The 15,312-nt window shown below is 37.1% G+C and overlaps 1 pseudogene; it reads right to left on the bottom strand.

Annotated features, from left to right (window-relative positions):
- Nucleotides 1-7,237: 7,237 nt before the first annotated feature.
- Nucleotides 7,238-15,312, bottom strand: part of LOC112097308 — a 200,098-nt pseudogene continuing 192,023 nt past the window's right edge.

The raw sequence follows: 15,312 nt of genomic DNA, 5'->3' as shown, positions 1-15,312 counted from the left end.
AGTAATCTAGGAACTGATCACTGGAAAGCTATCGTAAGAGTATTTAGGTATCTTCGATTCAGTCGTAATTATGGACTGCACTATACTAAGTATCCAGAAGTATTAGAAGGATTTAGTGATGCTAATTGGATATATGATGTAAAAGATTCAAAATCTACTAGTGGCTATGTGTTTACACTAGTAGGTGCGGCTGTATCATGGAGATCTTCTAAACAGACAGTAATTGCCAGATTTACAATGGAATCTGAATTCATTGCATTAGATAAATGTGGTGAAGAAGCAGAATGGCTACGCAATTTTTTAGAAAGTATTCCAAAGTGGCCAAAGTTTGTGCCTACAATTTGTATATATTGCGATAGTCAATCAACTATCGGTAGGGCACAAAGCAATATGTATAATGGTAAGTCTAGACACATACTGTTGTGCAAATTTTAATGTACTCGCAAGCGCACGAATCTATTGTAGTATAGACTAATGGTGACGAGTGTCGATCCCACGAGGAGGTGGATTTTAATTGTGTAGAATTAATTTTGTGAATGGGTGATTGGATTTGTGGTGGAAATGATTGGAATATGCTAAAACTTAAATTAAAATGGAGAGAATAAATTCTAAAATTGGTATTGAAATGGTGAGAATAAATTGAAGAGAATTCTATTGAAATGACGTACTTGGGTATCTGGATCCGTATCAACATGCATCATGGGCTAAATATTCCTTATTAATGCCAATTAAATCATGAGGGGGGAATCCACACCTCATGAACCACGCTCTAATCAATATGGTGCTAAGGGCTTATCGTGCCAAATAATAATAACCTTGTACTAGAGGGCCGGTGAAACCAAGGCGGTACTAGACAAGATTAGTATTATTTGTCGACGAGAAGTCAAAACATCCACAAAAACTAGAGGGGAAGAGAAAATAAATTTACCAAATTAAGCCCATGACACATGTTGAGACTTCACCGTCAACCCAAGCTTAAAAGAAAATTAGCCACTCATAATTGAACTAGGGGCAAAATGAGAATTTATTAAAATACGAAGAAAATACAAGATGGAGAGGGAATTACAGAAAATGAATCCCAAAAATGGATTCAGAGATATCAAATTAGGGGGGAGAGGCCCCCTTTTTATAGATACATGGAGTAAATCATGGCCATCGGATTAAAAACAGTTTGGACGCTCAGGATTGCGCCACGTCATCAGTCAACAGTCCACGGTTTGACCACGCGGATGAACAGTAACACGGTTTGACCCGACTTTGAACAGTAACGCGGTTTGACCCGGATGAACAGTAACGCGGTTTGGTTGAAAATAATCATGTGTGATGCATGCACCGTATGCGAGATTTTTCGTCCACTGATATGCTGCCACGTCACCATCAACAGTACATAAGAATTTTAGTCCAACAGGATCGTGACACCTCATCAGTCAATGCCACATCATCGGTCAATGCCACATCATCATCCGTCTATGTGAACAGTGTCGTGAACAGTAACGTATACAGTACCGTACACGTGAATAGTACCATACAAGTGAACAGTGCCATTTTTCCTTTTATGCTCATCCTAAGGTTTTCGACCGTCCTGAGTTCAAAAGTGATGTCTGTTTTGCCATCTGATTTCTCGTTTATTGTGAAATGACTATGATGCCCCTAAAATACATAAAATACTTAATTAAAATAAAACACATGTAATTAAATCACAAGAAGGTTAAATACATAAAAGTAAGGGTTGTTAGTAAGACTTGAAATGTAAAATGATGGTTTTCTCCTTTATAAATATGCATTTTCTAACACTCAACACACCCCCCAACCAGCTTATTGCTAGTCCCTAGCAAATGAAGCGAAAATAAAATTCAAATTCAAAATGATTTTTTCTTTTTTTAAATTTAGAAACACTCGTGTTTATTCAATCAGATTAATGATAGCAATCAAATAAAAGTATAAGCATTATCTCCAGTCTAAAGTAACATCACAGCCACATCAACCATCCACATGAATCAGCCCAATAGACTTTGTTATAGCTACTTTCAAGAATGACATGTCAAACCCCAAAATCTCACTGGAAGTAGTGACACTCTCACAAAGAAATTAAACCCAATAAAAATAGTCACTCCAATGAATGATAATTGAGAGAACATAATGAAGAAGTGATATCACATGCTCTCGCCAAGATGAAATAAATATGCCCTCAGCTTAAAAATAATACGATCTCAAGTCAAATAAAAACTGTTAGTCAACCCAATTTATTTATTTATTTATTTTATATGCACCACTACATCTTTTTAGCCCATATAACTAGCTTCTACTTCAGATTATAGTTCCCTAAAATCAAGAAGGACTTTTATTAGGATGTAACGTAGGCTAGGGACATGGTTAACAAAGAAAGGAAATAGAGAAAACAAAGTGTATGTTTGAAAAAAATGCAGAGAATTTTTTTTTTTTTTTTGGAAGTTGCAAGGTGGATTTCACCTATTATTGTTATTTTTATTCTTTTGAAACAACAACTTTTGTTTTTGTTTTTGTTTTTGTTTTTTTTTTTTTGGCATAACTTCACTGAACAACATAATTATTTACATTTTCTCAAACATAAATAGGTGATGGAACTTATAAGACATCGGGTAATACTCCAAATCGGAGTGGATCAAGATGATAAGTTGACAAAGAAAATGTTTTTTTTTTTTTAAAGGCTCAAAAGGGTTAACTATGGATATTTAATAAAAGGGATGGCTAGAAAGGCTCAAACGGATCAAAGATGGCCTTTCCATCGTCTTTTAGGGCTCTAAATAACCTTCCATATCTACTAGTTAGATGGGCCTCCAAATGTAGCAACACACTTTTTTTTTCTCTTTTTTTTTTCTTTTTATTAAGGGTTAACTCAAAAGAAATCTAGAGATCGTGTATAAAATAATAAACTGCTAAGCTGTATAAAGAGTGGGCAAAAGGGTTATTCTCCAAGAAAAATAATAAGCTCAAAAACTCACTTGGTACTTATTATGACATGTTCATTCCTTCAAGCAACTCATATTTGTCTCCGACATCAACATGTAGAGTAGCAAACATAATGTAACATCACTTAAGACCAAAGATAATACAAATACTAAAATTTGAAATTAATCATGTCATCCAATGTTAAAACAAATCACACAAAAATTTTTTTTTTTTAAACAACATTCTACCCCCCATCCTATTCTAAACATGAAAGGAAAATATGCATGCAGAAATGTGAAAATGATGCATAAAAACTAATTAGAAAAGTTACATGTAAAATGATAGAAAACGAAAATATTTTTTTTTTTTTATTTTTTAAAGAAGATGCGTTTCTAGAGGAACTACACTCCATATTCAGCCATCTTCGACTCAAAAGTTGGAAAATGTATATTGATAGAGGAGAAATTAAAAAGAAGAAAAATAAACATAAACATATAATAAAGAAAAAGAAAATGTCTGAAAGTTTTTTTAGTTTTTTAATTTTTTTTTTTACGATGAAGATGCGTTTCTAGAGTCACTACACTCCATATTCAGCCATCTTCGACACAAAAAGTTAGCAACAGTTAGTTTCTACAACAAAAATTAGTAAAAACTTAACCAAAATTCCACAATTGTCGACTATTCCCTCCCCCCAACCAGAACGAAACATTGTCCTCAATGTTTGAAATGAAAGAAGTAGAGTTTAGAAGACATCACCTGAGTGGTGCAACACAGAAAACAGTATTTACAAGCGGAGAGTTAAATCTAATTTGTACTTCTTACTGCGGCTACTGTTACCATCATTATTTGGGCGCTCCAACACAAAGGTCCAGGGGTCTGGCTCCGGTTTATAAGCTTGTAACAGATCAAGTAGCTCATTAGCAGTGTGAGCACAAATAAAGAGTTTTTTCACATTAGAAGGAATGAAATAGTTTTTTATTGCATGGTTAAGAAATGCGATAAAGCCATCATAAAAGTTATTGACATTTAACAAACCGATGGGTTTTTGGTGGATGTGCAGATGGGCCCAAGATGCTAGCGTGATAAGTGCCTCTAGTGTTGCAAGATCTCCTGGAAGGAAAATAAAAGCATCAGCATGATTAAGCATTTCAGTTATTCTTTCTTGCATACCTGAGACGACTAACTCTTCTCCAGTTGATGAATCAGACGAACTGCCCAATGGTTTTAGGACTCTTGGGATGATGCCTAACACTTGACTTCCTCTGATAAAAGCTGCTTCTGAGACCATTTTTGATAACCCTCGGTTACCTCCTCCATACACCAAGTGTAATTTTCTCTCTGCTATACGTCGACCAAGATCTATGGCTGCCTCAACGAACTCTTTATGTTTGCCATATGTAAATCCAGAAAGCACACAAATGTTCTTGAATTGTCTATTGGGAGTAGCTGACATTGTGATACTTCTCAAAAACAATTTGTGAGTGCTTGACAAAAAAGAAATCACATTTAAGAGTCTTGGTGATAGTGGGTCATGGTTGTGTATGAGGTAATATGTCAGTGTCAAATAACGCGTAAAGCACGTGGCTCGCAAGTCAAAAAGAAAACAGTAAAAAGGAAAAAGCAAATAGTAATAAAATTATTAAAGACAATAATGCAAACAATAAGACAATAGTGAAATAAAATAACAATAAAGTAAAAGGATATTTACAGGTAGTTGCGACTGTGGCTCACATCTTCCTCTGGTTTTACGTCTAGAAACGGCTTGAACGCCCTCTATGGGTCGAGGATAGGCTTCCTATCCAGTTTTCTTATAAACTGGCAAACAGGGTCGTTTATAGTCAGATTCCCGAGACTATATCGTGCATGCTCTTTCTGGAATAATGGCCATAACTGGAGAATCGCTCCTTGCACATATCCACTGGGATGCGTTTCAAGAGACAAAAGGATATCATCCAATGACTCCTTATTCAAGCCATCCCTAATGAATTGAATCTTATCTTCCCTGTTATCAGACACCATTCCTAAAGAACATGGGTTTTTATTGCAACTCATTCTGGCACACTTATGACAAGCAACAGAAATTCTTCGAGCTCGTCGTTTTCTTGCATAATTTCCTTTACCACAACCAGGCATGTATGCAATAAATTTTGGAGGTAACTCACCTGCCGATCGTACTTTAGCCTCGATTAACCAACGGATGTCAGCAGGTATGTTATTCCTCATGAGTAATCGCATGCGTTCGGACCGAGCTTTATAGATCGTAAGGAGGGCATTCTGAGGAAGTGAAGGGAATTGCTTGTGAAGCTTCACTAGAATCTCGTTTCTGTCCATACCTTCGCCTCAGAATATCAGTTATTATGGGAAACTGAAGTAACCGACTTGATTGTCACGGAGTACCGTTATCCGCCACTTCACCGGGGTAACAAACTAAAGCACACAAACAGAAAAACAAATTAAAACACACAAAGAAAATTAAAATCGTCCTCTTATTGAATTTACCTCAACCTCCAACTGGATGTCGTAAACACTTCTCTCAATGTCTCTGAGTTGGCTTTCTAAACCCTCAACATAGGCTACTAACTCTGGTGGTTGTAGAGCCCAAATGCGTTGTGTTTTACAAAATTGAATCTGCCTTTTGAGATGAGTTTTGACACGTTGAAGTGGTTTAAGAATGTTCAGGAGGAACGGTATAAGTATGAGACTCATGATTAACAATGATAAGAGAAAACTTAATGGTAAAATAAACACACTTATGCAAAAACAATTTCAATTAGCAAAAGAATAATATAAAGAAAGAAAACAAAATCAAATCAACGAAAAGAAAGAAAAAAAAATCAATTCAAATCTGGTGGGTCACTCAAATTTATTTCGGTGTTTTCTCCACGTGGTTGGTATTCTAGATATGGCTTTAATCTTTGACCATTAACTTTAAACGTGACACCGTTCTTTGGGTCCTTAATTTCAATTGCCCCATGTGGAAAAACAGTATGAACAATAAAGGGACCAGACCAACGAGAGCGTAACTTACCTGGGAATAGGTGCAAGCGAGAATTGAATAAAAGCACTTTCTGACCTGGAGTGAACGATTTTCTCATAACGTGCTTGTCATGGAAGACTTTCATTCGTTGCTTGTAAATCTTGGCATTTTCGTATGCATCATTGCGAATTTCTTCAAGTTCTGCCAGTTGTAATCTTCTTTCTGAGTTGGCTTGCTGCATGTCAAAATTGAATTTCTTGATGGCCCAATACGCACGATGCTCGAGTTCCACAGGTAGGTGGCAAGCTTTTCCATACACTAGCCTGTAGGGTGACATCCCAATCGGGTCTTGAAAGCCGTTCTATATGCCCATAAGGCATCATCAAGTCTTAATGACCAATCTTTTCTGTCCGGCCTCACCGTCTTTTCTAATATGTGCTTTATTTCTCGATTGGAGATCTCAACTTGGCCACTGGTTTGCGGATGATACGGGGTCGCCACTTTGTGTGTGATTGAATACTTTGTCAAAAGTGCTTTGAATGCTTTGTTACAAAAGTGGGCACCACCATCACTGATTATTGCTCGAGGGAATCCAAAGCGTGAAACAATGTTGCTCTTCAAAAATGCTATCACCACCTTGTGATCATTGGTCCTACATGGAATTGCTTCTACCCATTTTGATACGTAGTCAACAGCAACCAATATGTATTGATGGCCAAAAGACGGGGGAAAGGGTCCCATGAAGTCGATACCCCATACATCAAAAATCTCAACCACTAAAATTGGATTTAGTGGCATCATGTTCCTTCGTGTAATGCTTCCCATTCGTTGACACCTATCACATGAAGAACAGAAAGTGTAAGCGTCTCGAAATATAGATGGCCAATAGAAACCACATTGTAAAACTTTAGTCGCTGTTTTCTTAGCACTGAAATGGCCTCCACAAGCTTGTTCATGGCAGAATGAAAGGATATTCTGAATTTCACTTTCTGGGACACATCGTCTAATAATTTGGTTTGCACAATACTTGAACAAATACGGGTCATCCCAAAAGAAATTTTTTATCTCTGCAAAGAATTTAGCCTTGTCTTGCTTGGTCCAATGCTCTAGAAGTTTACCTGTAACAAGATAATTAACTATATCAGCATACCAAGGTAATACTTCCACATTCATTAATTGTTCATCTGGAAATGACTCATTCAATGGTAATGATTCTGTAATTGTGTCAAAATGGAGACGAGAGAGGTGGTCCGCCACAACATTTTCTGTCCCTTTCTTATCTTTGAATTCCAAGTCAAATTCCTGCAAAAGTAACACCCAACGAATTAGCCTAGCTTTTGCATCTTTCTTTGTGAGAAGATATTTAAGAGCAGCATGATCTGTGAACACGATTATTTTACAACCAATGAGATAAGATCGAAATTTCTCTAATGCAAACACTACTGCTAGCATTTCTTTTTCAGTAGTTGAATAGTTCAACTGTGCATCATTCAATGTCATACTAGCATAGTAAATAACGTGGGGAATTCGATCAACTCTTTGTCCTAATACTGCTCCTACTGCATAATCAGATGCATCACACATGAGTTCAAATGGTAAGCTCCAGTTTGGGGCCTGAATGATGGGTGATGATGTCAACAACTGCTTTAATTTTTCAAACGCCATAAGACATGAATCATTAAAAATAAAAGGTACATCCTTAGCAAGCAAATTGCATAAGGGTCTAGAAACTTTACTAAAATCTTTAATGAAACGTCTATAGAAACCAGCATGCCCAAGGAAAGATCTTACTTCTCTGACTGTTTTGGGTGGAGGAAGATTAGAAATGAGATCCACCTTGGCTTTGTCAACCTCAATACCTTTACTCGAAATGATGTGACCGAGAACAATACCTTGTTTTACCATAAAATGGCATTTCTCCCAATTTAAGACCAAGTTCTTCTCGATACATCTCTGCAGAACTAGTGTTAGATGATGTAAACATTGATCAAACGAGTCACCAAAGACAGAAAAGTCATCCATAAAGACTTCAAGGAATCGTTCAACCATATCAGAAAAAATGCTCAACATGCATCGTTGAAATGTAGCAGGTGCATTACATAATCCAAATGGCATTCTCCTATATGCAAATGTGCCAAAAGGGCAAGTGAAAGTAGTTTTCTCCTGATCTTTTGGTGCTATGGGAATCTGATTATATCCTGAGTAGCCATCTAGAAAGCAATAAAATTCATGGCCTGCTAATCTATCAAGCATTTGATCAATAAATGGTAAAGGAAAATGGTCTTTACGTGTGACAGAATTCAATTTTCTATAATCAATGCATACACGCCATCCTGTAGTTACCCTAGTTGGTATCAATTCATTATCAGCATTGGTAACTACTGTGACTCCTGACTTTTTGGGGACGACTTGTATAGGACTGACCCATGAACTATCAGAAATTGGGTAAATGATACCTGCATCTAATAGCTTAAGGACTTCAATTCTAACAACTTCTTTCATATTAGGATTTAACCGACGTTGCATTTCCCTAGTAGTTTTAGCATTTTCATCAAGGTGAATGTAATGCATGCAGTCTACTGGGTTTATACCTTTTATGTCTGCTATGGTCCATCCTAATGCCCCTTTGTGCTCTTTCAAAACATCTAACAACTTACCTTTTTGTTCGTCATTGAGGGATGATGAGATGATTACCGGCAGAGTGCTTTCTTCTCCCAAAAACGCATATTCCAAAGTGTTGGGCAATGGTTTGAGCTCGAGTTTCGGTGGTGATTCTGATGATGGAATGAGTTGCTTCTCTGATGGTGCTAGTTGCTCAACTCTTGACTTCCATTTATTAGTGTCCATAGATGGTGCTGAGTCAAGTAGGGCATTGACCTCATCGACCGATCTGTCAATATCAAAATCCAAACCAAAGTGAGTTAAACATGTTTGTAAAGGATCACTAAGGTTTGAAACAAAAGTATCATCAACTAATGCTTCAATTAAATCCACATCAACAATTCCATCATCTGCACTGTGAGGTTGTTTGGCAATGTTGAAGATATTCAGTTCCATAGTCATGTTGCCGAAGGACAACTGCATATTTCCAGTCCTGCATTGAATGTGAGCATCCGCAGTTGCCAAGAAAGGTCGGCCTAGAATAATGGGGATGTGCTTCCTTGAATCCTGTATTGGTTGAGTGTCAATTACAATGAAATCAACAGGAAAATAAAACTTGTCTACCTGGATAAGCACGTCCTCCACAATACCACGAGGTATTTTCGTGGACCGATCTGCAAGCTGTAACACCACTGGAGTTGGGTGTAATTCTCCAAGTCCAAGTTTCACAAACACTGAATAAGGTAACAGATTTACACTAGCTCCTAAATCCAACAAAGCATTCTCAATTGTGTGGTTCCCTATGCTACATGAGATAGTGGGGGAGCCTGGGTCTTTGCATTTTAGAGGAATTTTATGTTGGAGGATAGAACTAACGTTTTCTGTTAAAAATGCCTTCTTTTGAACATGCATATTTCTCTTTTTAGTACAAAGGTCTTTAAGAAACTTGGCATAAGATGGAACTTGTTTAATAGCATCAAGTAAAGGGATGTTAACACTTACCTATTTGAAGATTTCGAGAATCTCACCTGTGGATTTTCCTTTCTTGCCTTTCGCTAACCTCTGAGGAAATGGAGCCTTGGGAACATATTCTTGTGGGTTGGTTTCTTCTTTCTCCTCCGGTGATGAGTCATTAACATTCACAGGTACAATTTGATTTTCTTTTGTCACTGGCATCTCCACTTTGTTGTCGACTTCCTTTCCTTTTCGCAAGGTCATTACTGCTTTGACTTCTCCATGCTGCTGTGGTGAACTGGTACTTGCTTCATGCACTCCTTTAGGGTTAGGCACTGGTTGACTTGGAAACTTACCTTTCTCAACGGTCATTGCCAAGGTCTGAACTGAAGAAGCAAGTTGTCCCACCATCTTCTCGAGGCTTGAAACTGATTGGGCTTGTGAGTTGAAGCCCGCTCTCAACTCATTTCGTAGTCCATCAATGGTGCGGTTCTGTTGCTCAATCGTGGAGTGAGTAACATTCCTGAAATTCTGGAATGCATCCTCCCATGGTCTAGGTTGAGAGTGGTTCTGGTTTTGATTGTATGGTCTAAATGGGGGCTGAGAGGCTTGAGGATTTTGAGGAATTGGTGGAGCTGGAGCTGCTGGTCCATTCTGTTGGAATCCTTGAGACCATGAAAAATTGGGGTGGTCTCTCCATCCAGGGTTATATGTGTTGGAGTATGGGTTGTAATTTGATGGCTTTCTCATTACACCTATGGCATTGGCTTGATCTGAGTATGAGTCATGGTCATGTGGTTCTGTTGATTTAGCAGTCGATAACGATGCTATTTGTCGAGCAAGACCTTCAACCATCTCCTTGACTTCTTTGATTCCTGAAGTTGATTCGCCAATTTGAACCTCATTCACTCCTTTAATTCTTCTAGTAGTCCTGAGTGATCGACTCCGTTGTTGGGAATTATCTGCTTGTCGCTGGAAGAATTCCCAAATTTCTGATGCACTTTTTGACATTAGCTCTCCTCCACTTGTTGCCATTAGCCATTCTTGCACATTTGGTAGTAATCCCTCCAAAAAGTATTGGCATTGGTGCCATTTCTCGTACCCATGATGTGGACACTTCAAGAGTAGCCCATTAAATCGCTCCCATGTTTCGAAAAATTGCTCGTCCTCTCTCTGGGTAAACTCCGAGATTTCCCTGCGAATAGCATTGGTTTTATGCACTGGGAAATATTTATTCAAAAATTTCATTACCATTTGTTCCCATGATGCAATGCTATTAGCAGGCAATGTATTAAGCCATGAACGAGCCCTATCCTTTAAAGAAAATGGGAATAGTCTAAGTTTAACATCATCGTCTGAAAAATTTTCATATTTAAAAGTTTGACAAATGGCATGAAAATCATTCAGATGATTATATGGATCCTCATTTTCTAGGCCATAAAATGTGGGGAGACAATTTAGCACACTAGGTTTTAATTCAAAACTCCTAGCAGCTACATTTGGGTATCTTATACATGATGTGCTCAAATTTGCTAAAGGACTGAAATAATCTTTAAATGGCCTCTCCTGTGGTTGCAAATCCATTTTATTTTTTACTTGTTTGTGTGTGCGAAGTGTTTTCTCAAGTTCAAGGTCTATAGGTTCAAGATTGGGTAATAATGACCTTCGACCATGCATGCAAAACAAATAAAATAAAAAAATAAAGATGGGAACAAAATAAATAAAAAATAAAGAAGAGGGAGAAATTACGATACTAACCTTATTGCGCTATTAAAACCTTTCTATAAAAATACACAAAAACAAATACGTGAAATAAATTAACTAAAAATAAATTAATAAGATAAACAAAAAAAAATTACAAAGAAAAATAAATTGAAAATTAAATTACAGAATTTTAAAGAAGAGAAAGAGAAAAGAAATACTAACCTTTAAATGTAGATTCACTTTTTTTTTTCTTTTTCTTTTAATAAAAAAAATACAAGAAAAAAAATAAAAGCAATTATTCACAAAAATTAATTCTATGAATTAAAATTACTTACCTCCCCGGCAACGGCGCCAAAAACTTGTTGTGCAAATTTTAATGTACTCGCAAGCGCACGAATCTATTGTAGTATAGACTAATGGTGACGAGTGTCGATCCCACGAGGAGGTGGATTTTAATTGTGTAGAATTAATTTTGTGAATGGGTGATTGGATTTGTGGTGGAAATGATTGGAATATGCTAAAACTTAAATTAAAATGGAGAGAATAAATTCTAAAATTGGTATTGAAATGGTGAGAATAAATTGAAGAGAATTCTATTGAAATGACGTACTTGGGTATCTGGATCCGTATCAACATGCATCATGGGCTAAATATTCCTTATTAATGCCAATTAAATCATGAGGGGGGAATCCACACCTCATGAACCACGCTCTAATCAATATGGTGCTAAGGGCTTATCGTGCCAAATAATAATAACCTTGTACTAGAGGGCCGGTGAAACCAAGGCGGTACTAGACAAGATTAGTATTATTTGTCGACGAGAAGTCAAAACATCCACAAAAACTAGAGGGGAAGAGAAAATAAATTTACCTAATTAAGCCCATGACACATGTTGAGACTTCACCTTCAACCCAAGCTTAAAAGAAAATTAGCCACTCATAATTGAACTAGGGGCAAAATGAGAATTTATTAAAATACGAAGAAAATACAAGATGGAGAGGGAATTACAGAAAATGAATCCCAAAAATGGATTCAGAGATATCAAATTAGGGGGGAGAGGCCCCCTTTTTATAGATACATGGAGTAAATCATGGCCATCGGATTAAAAACAGTTTGGACGCTCAGGATTGCGCCACGTCATCAGTCAACAGTCCACGGTTTGACCACGCGGATGAACAGTAACACGGTTTGACCCGACTTTGAACAGTAACGCGGTTTGACCCGGATGAACAGTAACGCGGTTTGGTTGAAAATAATCATGTGTGATGCATGCACCGTACGCGAGATTTTTCGTCCACTGATATGCTGCCACGTCACCATCAACAGTACATAAGAATTTTAGTCCAACAGGATCGTGACACCTCATCAGTCAATGCCACATCATCGGTCAATGCCACATCATCATCCGTCTATGTGAACAGTGTCGTGAACAGTAACGTATACAGTACCGTACACGTGAATAGTACCATACAAGTGAACAGTGCCATTTTTCCTTTTATGCTCATCCTAAGGTTTTCGACCGTCCTGAGTTCAAAAGTGATGTCTGTTTTGCCATCTGATTTCTCGTTTATTGTGAAATGACTATGATGCCCCTAAAATACATAAAATACTTAATTAAAATAAAACACATGTAATTAAATCACAAGAAGGTTAAATACATAAAAGTAAGGGTTGTTAGTAAGACTTGAAATGTAAAATGATGGTTTTCTCCTTTATAAATATGCATTTTCTAACACTCAACACATACGTCGTAGACATAATACCAATAGACAACTTATTTTTACTGAAGTTATTTCTATTGACTATGTGAGGTCAAAGGATAACATTGCAAATCCGCTAACCAAAGGGTTAAATAGAGAGCTAGTAGAAAAATCATCGAGGGGAATGAGATTAAAACCCATAGATTGATTAGTTAATAATGAAGGAAAACCCAACCTAGTAGACTGGAGATCCCAAGATCTAAGTTCAATAGGACAACCTATTTGTTAAAGACTAAAGTTGGATTACTGTGGGGGTCACTCTCTTGAGAGGATTACCTCATTGACCATTCCTATGATAAAACAGTGATGCCCGTGGGGAATAAGGTTGAGCTAGGATCTTAATGATTCTTATGCGTCGGAAATTCGAGCGGAGTAATGCGGGTTACTCTTAATTAAGATATCACCTATGTGAGAAAGAAGTGGGGCCGCTTTAAAGGGAACTATAAAGGGTTCAACTCTTAGAAACTCTTGCAGAACCAGGCAAATGTTCAAGGCCAAAACGAACATAATCATGAGAACTCAACAGTGTTAGGAGAAATACCTATGTGTAGTATATGATAGTTTACACTAACGGCCGCACAGCTCAAAGACATCGCGTCTACTAATCAGCTAGTGAAGTAATTATACTATTACAAGGGAAGGTTCAAAGGGATAACACCTACCTATCCTGTGTTAGGTATCGATCTAATAAACTCGATCATTAAGGTCAAAAATAGTTTTGATGTAAAAAATATAGCAGTTTTTTGTTTTACTGTCAATTTTCATTCATGTGGGGGATTGTTGAAAAAATAGCATGTATACATGCTATTTTGAGGGCACATTTTGAGTGGGTCCCACTTAATGAAAGTGAAAAATCTTGTGAGGTTCGGATTTTACTCCGTTGATACTTCAAAAGTATAATCTTATTTTCTCAAAATGGTGCTTGGGTGAATGAGAAATTGTCTCTCAAAGTTCACCCTTGAAGTTGGAAATTTGAAAGGAAATTTGGCTTATCCCACATGGGAAAAAAAAGCCTAGGGATTAGTGTTTATATATAAACACTTAACCATGCATGAGTAAGAATTATAAGGATAGAGGCTCTCTCCACATGCGCGTGCGCGGGGGGGGGGGGGGCAAATCCCCGTTTTGAATTTAAAGGATTTTTAACACCTTCCACAATTATTTTTTAACTGTTACATAATTTACGTTTTTTAAAAACAATTCCTTGAATTGATTTGGCTGTTATAACAATTAAATAAAACATATTGAATTCGGAAATTCAATACAAAGCAGCTGTTACATCCTCACATGACTATAAAAAGGCACCTCCTCTTCTGTTTTTTTTTTGGACACTTGAAAAACCAGCACAAAGCACACTTGTTTTTCCTTCCTCCTTTATTCGTCGTTTGTTTTCTCTGATCGAGTTTGCTGTTGTGGTTCACCGGAATTTTCAGCATGTGCTTAGCTGGAAATTCGTGCCCATTATATCCTGGGAAACAGTTACCAGCAGACTTAAAGCACTCCAGTAGGTGGTAAATCTGTTTTAAGGATACTGCCTTGTGCAGGCCTCGGGTTCCATTTTATTTTTCTGTTACGGTTTCCTTTCTCTTCTGTTTTGCTCTCTGTTTTCATTTGCCATTTCCAGTAGCTGGTTTTCGTTGTTTAGCTACTGTATAAATTGTTATCTCATGGTGTTTGTTTTTTTTACATGTGTGTTTTATTTTAATTAAATATTTTATGTATTTTAGGGGCATCATAGTCATTTCACAATGAATGAGAGATTAGACAGCAAAACAGACATCACTTTTGAACTCAGGACAGTCGAAAACCTTATGAGGGGTATAAAATGAAAAATGTTATTGTTCACGACACTGTTCATATATGCGGATCGGTGACGTGGCAGCATGTTAGTGGACCACAAATTACGCGTACGGTACATGCATATACACATGATTATTTTCAATCAAACTGCGTCACTGTTCAAACCGCGTCACTATTCAAACCGCGTACTGTTGACTGATGACGTGGCCCAATCATAAGCGTCCAAAATGTTTTTAATCCGATAGCCATGATTTACTCAGTGTATCTATAAAAATGAGGCTCTCCCCCCTAATTTGGCATCTCTGAATCTATTTTTGAGCTCCATTTTCTGTAATTCTTTCTCCATCTTGTATTTTTTACGTATTTTAATAAATTTCCATTTTGCCCCTAGTTCAATTATGAGTAGTTAATTTTCTTTCAAGCTTGGGTTGAAGGTGAAGTCTCAACATGTGCCATGGGCTTTATTTGGTAAATTTAATTTCTCTTCCCCTCTAATTTTTGTGGATATTTTGAATTTTCGTTGACAAATACTAATAATCTTGTCTAGATACTGCCGTGATTTCACCGGATCCCTAGTACAAGGTTATT

This window comes from Citrus clementina, unplaced genomic scaffold, assembly GCF_000493195.1.
Source record: "Citrus clementina cultivar Clemenules unplaced genomic scaffold, Citrus_clementina_v1.0 scaffold_6, whole genome shotgun sequence".
Lineage (NCBI taxonomy): Eukaryota > Viridiplantae > Streptophyta > Magnoliopsida > Sapindales > Rutaceae > Citrus > Citrus x clementina.
Note: the sequence above shows the minus strand (reverse complement) of the source record. Positions and strands in the feature narration are given on the sequence as shown.